General features: G+C 51.8%; 1 protein-coding gene across 3 annotated transcripts in view; it reads right to left on the minus strand.

Annotated features, from left to right (window-relative positions):
• The window catches only part of B4GALT4 (beta-1,4-galactosyltransferase 4), a 62,110-nt gene that overhangs the window by 45,288 nt on the left and 6,737 nt on the right, over positions 1–10,085 (minus strand). For all 3 annotated transcript variants that reach the window (XM_006030161.1, XM_025211738.1, XM_025211739.1), the window contains exon 2: positions 7,270–7,444. The gene's annotated coding sequence lies outside the window, so the exon portion shown is untranslated. The remainder of the gene's footprint in view (positions 1–7,269; positions 7,445–10,085) is intronic.

Raw genomic sequence — 10,085 nt, forward strand, 5'->3', positions numbered from 1 at the left:
CCCTTTTGCAACCTTTTCCCCATTCCCTGGGCTGCTCGTCTTTTACTGCTGGCTGGGGAATGCTCTCCCCAGCCTGCCACAGCCATCTTATTGCAATAAAATGTCACAATATAGCCATTTGCTGGGGAGTTGCAAGTAGCCATATCTTGGCATTTCATTGCAAATCACACTGTCTGTGAAAAATCACTTAATTTTGTGATTTTCACAAAAAATGCAAAATCATTATTTAAACCAGGCCCCAATTATAAGTCTCAACAGCTGGTCAGGACCAGCCTCTGAAATCTGGGAGTGTCCCAGCTAAACAGGGACACATGGTCACCCTACTTATAATTCAGTGGTTAACTGATAATCTCACGTCAGTTAAACTTTTTATTAGCTGTTAAACCTTGAATGCTGTGCATATATGGATCTTAAAAAACATACTAGAAGAAAACTGTAAAGCTCTGTAACCATTCCTGGAAGTTACGCAACCATGTAATGGCAGTCAGAAGACCTAATACCATGAGATGAATTCTGTACTTGACTTTTTCTTTTCAAGTGTCCTCCCCTGCTCAGCAACCATGTTGGCAAGCAAGTGATAAACAGGGTGGCAGTAGAGGGCAGGCAAAATGTACTGCTGCATAAAATTCTTACATGGCTTCTGTGCTAAACCAAATCCAATAATACCTCAAGGAAACCAGAGGTCTTCTTGATGTAACAGACTGCCAATGTGGGCTCACCAGATTTGCTTGAGATACTTACCCTTGGCTAGAAACAGTGCCAGTGAATTCTGAGCGACCCCAAGGGTGGAGCAGGGGAGCCCTGCCCTGTGGAAAAGGAGAAGCCAATTGAAAGAAGGGGGTTTCAATCCCCTCATTCACATGGAAGGGGGATGGCCGGGGTTGTGGGCCTGCCACCCTGAGCCCTGGTTGGCCAGTTTGCAAGCCAGGGAGGGGCTGCCGGAGGGGATAAAAGCAGCAGCTGACCCCGTCTGGGAGCTGCTGACAGTGACTCAGGGGAAAGACACAGGAGGCCTAAGAAGAGCTGGGGTGAGCTGACCCAGCAGGGGGAGCAGAGAGACCCCTCTGAAGAGCCTCGAAGGCCCTGGGAGAAGGCAGCAGCAGCTGGCTGTACCTCCAGCCCTGCAGCAGAGAGGGAGCAGTGGCCAGGGCTTGGGGCAGACAGCTGGTGCCCCAAGGCCTCATCACAGCATGCTGGACGTGCCAGGCGTCCCGGAGGCTAGGGGTGGCAGTCGCCCCACACTCCACTGTGGAGAAGCAGCAGCAGGCAGGAGCACAGGCGGCATCCTTACCTGGAGCAGGGGGCTGGCCGGTGAGTTGAGGAAACCCCACACCTTCCCCGGGGAAGCGGGATAGCAGCAGGCAAGGCACTGAGATCCTGAGGAGCAGCAGAGCACCAGGACAAGGGTCCCTGGGAGCTTGGCACAGGCCGGTGCTTGGAGTGGGATTGGCGAGCTGCGAGGCATGCGAGGTGCCCAGCCAGTCATCCAGAGCAGGGGTTTAGAGTAACGACCCCTGGAAACTGCCTGTGTTGCTGACCCTCTGCCACTGACTGCCTCAGAGGGGACTCAGTTCTGTCCCTCATTCTGCAGCTGATTGTCATCTGATGGAGTCTCCGAGCTTTGTGCATGGGTCATGCTGATTGCTGCAAGAGCCTACTCAGTTGCTTGTTGCTTGCTTTTTTAGTTGCCACGGAGGGTCACAGTTCAGTGTTTTTGGGGGGGGTTGGGGTTTGATACAATTTGATTGCTGCAGACCAGAAGAGCTTAACCTGTTAAAGTCTGTTGCTTATTGGGAAGCCTGTTGGAGCTGCTGGGAGTGACCACCTTGCTTTCTTGTGGCAGCATCTCAGCAGCAGCTGAAAGCTGCCAGTTACCCTACCTGTGGTTCTTGAGTCAAGGGCTGACTAATGCATTCTGGTTTGTTTTGTGATTCTGATTATGCCATTTAAGTTCACTTGTAAATAACCTTTCCTATTATTCTTGTTTTCTAAATAAAGTGTAAATAGTTAAATCAGTTAAGTGTTAGACCTTCTTGGGACCAGGGGCTGCTCTGTGGGGAGCAGGGGCCGGCTGGAAAGTAAACTGGTCTTTGTTGCACTGGGCTTGTCAGCCACAAGCATATTCATAAGGCATCTGACTAGACCTCTTATGCATACACCATGATCCAGAGGATCAATGGTTGCTTGCTACATGGGGTGTGTACCCAGAAATCCTGCCCCTTTCACACCAAAATGTCCCTGAAAACAAGAGTGAAAATAGTGGGTGGCATGTACTGGCCTCTGAACCTTCTGAATCTTCTCCTGCAGGGGCATCCATGGGTTCACCACCAAAGAGCTCCTTGAAGAAGTCTCCCAGCACATCCAAAGGAAAAGCCTGGTGACTGGGCTGCTCTGGGCTTGCCATGGGTCAAGACATTATAACCACATTCAAACACTGAGTCTGTCACAAAAGGCTTCTCCCCATCTTCTTCCTCCTTAAAAATAATCTCCCCTTCCAAAACAATGGAGTCTGGAGCTGAGCACTGCTAAACCCCTTGTCTGGCTCAGCGAAGTAGGGGCACAAAGCTGGGGCACTCTCAGACTTTAGAGCTGCCCCATGTGCTTGATGCACTCACTGCAGCCCAGCCCAGCCGCTGCCCAGATGTGGTTAAATCACATTACAGCGAAACTCATTTGTACTCCTTCAGCTGAAATTATGGAGCTTGCTTGCTCTACTCCTTCCAGATCCTGAACAGGATTGTTGTCCTCTGGCCAATCAGCTGCTGATCAAGACCATGCAGTCAGCAGCAGAGCAGGATTTGTCTGGACTTGCCCATCAATCTGCAGAAGTCTAGGGGGGAAATGAGGGGCTGGAGACCTACGAAGTATCACCTGGCTTCTGAGCAGGAAAGGGAGGAGGAAGTACACAGAAAGGTGAAGAGCGGGGAGTTATAGTTTCATAGTTGGTAGGGTCGGAAGGGACCTGAGCAGATCATCAAGTCTGACCCCCTGCCATGGCAGGAAAAAGTACTGGGGTCAAACGACCCCCGCAAGGTGTTCATCTAACCTCCTCTTAAAGACTCCCAGGGTAGGAGCCAGCACCACTTCACTTGGAAGTTGGTTCCAGGTCCTAGCCGCCCTGACAGTGAAGTAGCGCCTCCTGATGTCAAGTCTGAATCTACCCTCTGCCAGCTTGTGACCGTTATTTCTAGTCACTCCTGGTAGTGCTTGGGGGAACAGGGACACTCCCAATGCCTGCTGGTCTCCTCTGACTAGTTTGTAACAAGTCACTAGATCCCCACTCAGCCTTCTCTTGGGGAGGCTGAACAGGTTCAGGTCCCGTAGCCTCTCCTTGTAGGGCCTGCCCTGCTGCCCCCTGATCATGTGGGTGGCCCTCCTCTGAACCCTCTCCATGTTGTCCATATCCCTCCTGAAGTGCAGCGCCCAGAACTGGATGCAGTACTCCAACTGAGGCCTGACCAGTGCCGTGCAGAGGGGGAGAATCATCTCCTTGGACCTGCTTGAGATGCATCTGTGGATGCATGACAAGGTGTGGTTGGCCTTCCTGACCGCATCCCCACACTGCCGGCCCATGTTCATTTTGGCATCAATAATGACTCCGAGATCCTTTTCTGCTTCTGCACCGACCCAGCCTGTAGGTCTGCTGCTGGTTCTTCCTCCCCAGGTGCAGCACCTTGTACTTGTCAGTGTTGAAACCCATCCTGTTCTCATCCGCCCACCCCTGTAACCTGTCTAGGTCCGATTGCAGCCTATTCCTCCCTTCTAGCGTGCTCACATCCCCCCACATCTTAGTGTCATCTGCAAATTTGAATAGGGTGCTTTTTACCCCCTCGTCCAAGTCACTGATGAAGAAGTTGAACAGCGCAGGTCCGAGGACCGAGCCCTGGGGGAACCACACTGCCCACGTCCCTCCAGGTTGAATAAGACCCATCCACCACCACTCTCTGGGTGCGGCCCTCCAGCCAGTTAGTGACCCATTTGACTGTGTAGGTGCCAACACCACAGTCCCTTAGTTTTTTAATGAAAATGGGGTGAGAGACAGTGTCAAAGGCCTTCCTGAAGTCCAGAAAGACTACGCCCACTACTACCCCTGCGTCTAAGGATTTTGTGACCTGGTCATATAAGGCCACCAGGTTGGTCTGACAGGACCTGCCTCTAATGAACCCATGCTGGTTGCCCCTAAGCATAACCTCCCCTGCTGGCCCCTCATGGACATGCACCAGGATAATTCTCTCAAAAAGCTTACCCAGGATCGAGGTAAGACTAACTGGCCTATAGTTTCCTGCTCCTTCCTCCCTTTTTTGAAAATGGAAACCACATTGGCCCTTTTCCAGTCCTCTGGCACCACACCAGAGCACCACAAGTGCTCATAAAGCCGTGCCGGGGTCCTGCAATGACCTCTGATAATTCCCTCAGCACTCTGGGGTGGAGGTTGTCAGGACCAGCTGATTTAAATAAGTCCAGTCCCTCCTGTTATGGGCCTGTTAACAGAAGATTTCACATATTCATGCCCTGTAGCTCACTATAGCCACACTACAAATTAGTCATGTACAGAAGGAAATTGTATGCACCTAGAAGCTAAGCTGGGATGGGCAACTATTTTGGGTGGAGGGCTGCTTAATGAGGTTTGGTGACCTTACAAGGGCCACATGAGGTGGGTAGCCCTGCCACCTGGTCAGCATTTTGGGACCAAAAGTCCCACCCTCTAACCCCTGACCTTTGCCCCCAGAATTCACACCCCTTGGCCCCCAGAAATATTCTTTTTGGGGTTGGACAGGGGCTGCCATCCTAGAACCAGAAAAAACCCAGTCATACACTAAAAATCAAACACCTACTATAACATTTTAATTTTATTACAAAAATATTTGTCATGATTTGTTTTTGCGTAGTATATATGGAAAGAATTACATAATAACTCAAAAATAAATTCTTAGTTTTGTATATCATGTGGAGAAGTGGTGGAGGGGGGTATGGTGGGTGTGAGGGGTGTTGTGTGGGGATTTCAGGGGGTATGGATGTGTGTGGGGGGCATCGGGTATGTTGGGGGGGTGTATGTGTGGGGGGTTGTGGGGGTAGGGTGTGGTGTTTGTGGGGTGTGAGGGAGGGTGCAGTGGTGTGGGGACCCCCCCCCACACACTTCCCCCATGGCGTAGCAGCAGGCAGGGGCACTCGGGACGCTTGTGCCCAACATGGGTACTGGTGCCTGGCAGTGTGCAGCTCCAGCCAGCGCTGTGCATCGCAGCAAGGAGTGCAATCCCCACCAGACTGTCTGTATTGCTGGCACTCCCCGCCACACACGCACAGCCCCACACTCACATGGTACGGGAGGGAAGCCCCACATGCTGGAACTGACTGCCTTTGCCACTCCCTGCCGTACAGATCCAGGGCCACGGAAGGCAGCTGGCTCCAGCATGTGGGGCTTCCCTGTCGTGACACGTTAAGTGTGGGGGCTGTGCCTGCATGGTGGGAACAACCTGGTGCTGTCCAGGCCCCGGCCCTGACCCACAGCCCGCTGTGCCCTGCATGCAGATCTGGGGGTATGCACCCCCTGTGCCCTGACGGGGTGCATGCAGCGGCAGGAGCCACCACCCCTTGCACCCCCCAGATGAGCCACTCACAGTTCTGTCCTGCACTCTGCCCTGAGTGGGCAGTGCCTGACCATGCTCCAGCCCCAGCCCCACTCCCTTCTTCACCGCAGGGGCCTACAAGAGTGGGGCTACTGGAGGGGGTGCTGCAGCCACTCCAGAATTCACCGTAGCCCCCCCAGCCCTTGTCCAAGCACTGCTGCCGCCTGCCCTGAATACAGCCTAGCCCAACCCCCCACCAGGAAGAGCCCAGTGCCCCAGCCCGCAGCAGCGGGTCACCTGCCTTCTGTGCTCAGATCTGGGGGCACACCCCCCCATGCCCTCCTGGGGTGTGCATAGCAGCAGGAGCCGCCCCCCCGCCCCAGCTCAGTCCTGCACCCGTACAAGCCCTCCCATGCTCTCCTGGGGTGCACACAGTGGCAGGAGCTGCCCCCCTTCCCCATGCCCCCCCAAGATGAGCCACTCACAGCTGTGTCCAGCACCTGCCCCTACCTCACTCCCACCCTCACCGTGGGGCCTCGATCTGCCCCCCCTTCAAAACAAGACAAAAATATAAAGGGGTACATGAGCTGAAACTTTGAGACAGAAGGGGTACACTTGTTAAAAAAGGTTGAAAACCCATGGTCTAGTAAATGAGAAGTTCTATTCACTATGTTCTAATCTAATAATTTGCAAAAATTCAGGATCTGAATAAATATATGTTAAACTATGTAAATATTTAACCATATATACAGCATACTATTCTAGGAACCAGAAAGAAGTACCAAATTCAGTATATAAGGGACATATATCTGAAAATCAGCACATCTTTAATAGGTACTGAACAAGAGGAATTAGCAGTTTAAGAAAATAAAAAAGACAAATACAAAACAAAACTAAAACTGATTGCTAAAATTAAGGTCCTTGCCTTGCTAATTTTATATCACATATATTTAATCAACCATCCTTATGTCTAGAGGGGCTGAAGAGCAACTTTGGTATGACTCCCTGTCATGAGTTAGGAAAACGGAAAGAGCCTCGGAACAGCAGATTCTGACTTGTACAGTTCTGTACAACCCAGCCTGTCCCGTGTTCTGCATCCCAGTTTGCCCACAGCCCCGCTGAAGCTAGGCTCCATGTCATGCACAGCATGCAAGACATGTCCGCATACGTGGTTGACACCCAATTCAACTAGGACCGAGGTACAGGAGAGTTCCTTGGACATTTATGAAATCAGGATTGTACAGTTTCTGATCCCAAAAGCACAAAGGTTTTATCCATGGGGGCAGCCTGACAGACATATTAACATTCTTCTCCATACCATCCAAGGAGGAGTAATTAAAAATACTAGCATTTGGTATCTGCCTCCCATACAAGACCATGCAAATTTTGAGTTCTGCAGATGCTTGCTGCAGCCCTTTCTCATGGAGATTTAAGAGTAATATGTTGCTGTGGCTTGGCAGTGAACGAATGCAAATTCATGTCAGTACTGTGGCATCCTACTTTACACACCGGGTTTAAAATCCCACTTCTGCGTCTTCCTAAAAGTAAACCTTTCAATCATCACTTTCAGGCAACACCAGGAAAACAACACTGAATTCACCATCTCTGAAACTTTCACCAATCTCTGTCAAACCAACAACCCCCACTTCCCATGTAAGGTTTTTTCAAACCAGTAGGAAACGGATGCGTTTGATCTACTTACTGTGCTGCTGCCACTGGGGCTGCTCTCCTTCCTGTGGAGGAGTCGTTCAGTGCAGAATTAGGGAGATTCCTGAGTGACTGGCAGCCGTTTCTGAGCCATGAAACCCCACACCATAAAGGGGCCTCTGTTGCCTCTCAGGCTGCAGGAAGGAGGCAGCTCATGACTCCAGGGACCACTGAAAAAAATAGGTCCACACTTTCAGCTTTTTCCAGCTCGAAGAACCCTCCCTTCTCCCTCCCCCAAGCTCCTCCTCCCCACCCTCCTTCCCTTCTTTCCACGTGTGAGAAGCCGGTGAGACTTGCTCCTTCTTCCAAAGTACACAGTACTCCACCCAAGGTGGTGAGGTAGATTGAAGAAGGAAGCACACCAAAGGCATTACAACACAATACAAAAAATAAACAAAGATTATAAAACTAATCTACTTGAGGAGCAAAGGATTAAGCACTGCAAATGCTCAGTGTCTGACCTTTCTAATATTACAGCTTCTGCTATCCTTTCCATCCTGCCTTTCCCATCTTCCAAACCCATAGGACTTCCCCCAGCTCAATCCCCATGCCCTGAAAAGGGCTCCCTTCATCTTCCTTCAGTGCAGCTCACTCAAAGGTGATTAGAGCTGTGCTATCAAGGACAGAGGTCTGAGCTCCAGAACTCCCTTTCCTATAAGGGGACACATCTGGCAGATTCAAGGAGATGCAAGACATGGAAGGAGGCTGTAAACTTAGATGCCTGGGTGCTGTTCTCAGCAACCTCACTCGCTGACTGTGTGACTGCAGGCCAGTCCCCAAAACAACAATTTTCAAAAGCAAGCTTTTTAGGGGACTCTTCATATGAACAAGGAGATGTCACCGGTCTTATTTCCAGAGCTGCTGAACACCCGTGAAGGCAAGGAGAGCTCTGCACTCTTCAGCATCTCTGACAATCAGGACTGAAGTGCCTCAACTTGGGCACTCAGAAACTGAGGCCTCCCAAAGCACAGGCAACTTTTAAAACATTTTGAAACTATCTGTTAGTTACCAAAAAATTTGTAAAATAGAGGGAGCATGAGGCTTCATAAAAGCAGCAGAGAACTTTTTATATCCAATGCTGAAAGCCATCAGTGGTGTGCTTGAAATGACAGTGCCTGAAACTTCAGCAGGGTGAATTTACATTTCTAGTGCCTTTCTTCCCCAAACATGCTACAAGCTATATGAGTGCTTGCAGACATGCGGGGATGCTTCTCCAAAGCGCTGTAATTATAGCGCATCGGAGCAGACTCAGTTAATCAAGTATGCTGGAGTGTGCTAATTAGCATGCTCCAGCAGCCTCTGTCTCTTGTATTCAGTGTCCCCACGCTCCAACATGGCAGCAGGGGCACTTTAGAGCCAAAGGTAAAGCACCCCCACCGCCATTTTGAAACGTGAGATGTTGAATACCAGAAATGCTGCAGGCACTTTAACCAGAGCGACTTTCAGACCCACTCTAATTAACCCGCCCGTCCCACCTCCAAGAGCATGTGTAAAGACACCCTATATGCACACTACGGAAATGCAGTCATCTCTGGAGGAGGGCAGTAGCTCTTCAGCACACAGCATATTATAAACGAGAGGAGACATTAGATGACAAGACGTACTCCATCTCCAGCCAAAAGTGCCAAAGAAACCGTGTAGCTGCACACTGATGAGTTCCTTTGATCACAGGCAAGGAAAGTCTGTATTGTGGTGATGAAAAACTGGCATAAAAACAACTGGCTTTTATTTTTCCTTCCAAGTTTTAGTGAGTCCGAGCACCAGGCAATTAGTGAGGTGGAAATCCTCCCCCAGGTAAAGTAAGAGTCAAGGGTGTTGCACAAAAGTGAAAGCAGGAATATTTAATTTGTTGGCTGTAAAGGAAAAGAATCCCACAGCTAACTGCATAGTCAGATAGAGCAGGGGTCTCCAACCTTTTTAGGTAGGAGATCACTTTTGGAATTTAAAAGGAACTCCATATCTATCCACCAGCCCCCTCAACCCAGCAGGTAAGTCTGTGGGAAGGGGAAGGGAAAGGGCAGTGAGGGAGGGAGCACAGCCGGCATGGGGTAGGGGACAGCACTGCGAGTGGCTCATTCGGGGGCCACGGAGAGGAGGGGCATGCAGCCTGGGAGGGCATGGAGAACACTTGCCTCCAGATCTGCCCACAGGGCGGGACAGGCTGCAGACTGGGTGGTGCTGTTCCCAACTGGGCTGTGCTCAGGTCAGGCCAGGCAGCAGTGCTCTGACAAGGCCAAGGAGGGGGACCGTAGACCACCCCAACCCCCGCTCCCAGCGCCACAGCTACCCGCCCCAAGTGCAGCACAGGTCAGGCCCAGAGGAAATAGCCTGGCGCAGCCTTCCAGCCAGCCCTCCCCTGCATCTGCCAGCCCCTGGCCCCCATGTCCTCGGGGGGTTGGGGAGGAAGGCTGCACCAGGTTGTTCTTGCTGGGCCTAGCCCACGTTGCGCTTGGGGCAGGGATTTGGGGGGGCTACGGCCCCCCTCCGAGGCCCTGCTTGCAGTGCTGCCACTGCCACCTGGCCCAAACACAGCACAGCCCGGCCGAGAGCAGCCCGCCCCACCCCACCCCACAAGCAGATCTGGGGACATGTGCCTGCTATGCCCTCCCAAGCTGCATGCTCACCCTCCCTGTGCCCCCACAAGACAAGCTGCTGATGGCTCTGTCCCCCACCCTTACTAGCTGTGCAGGGCCTGACCCTGCTCCAGCCCCGCTACCTACCTCAGAGTTGCAGCCTCCAATGCTGTCCTGCGTTTGGGGCGGGGGGGGCACGCCCCCCCCCCCCCCCCTCCCCCCACCCCACGGGCGCGGG

The sequence above is a fragment of the Alligator sinensis genome, unplaced genomic scaffold (genome assembly GCF_000455745.1).
Source record: "Alligator sinensis unplaced genomic scaffold, ASM45574v1 scaffold344_1, whole genome shotgun sequence".
Classification (NCBI taxonomy): domain Eukaryota; kingdom Metazoa; phylum Chordata; order Crocodylia; family Alligatoridae; genus Alligator; species Alligator sinensis.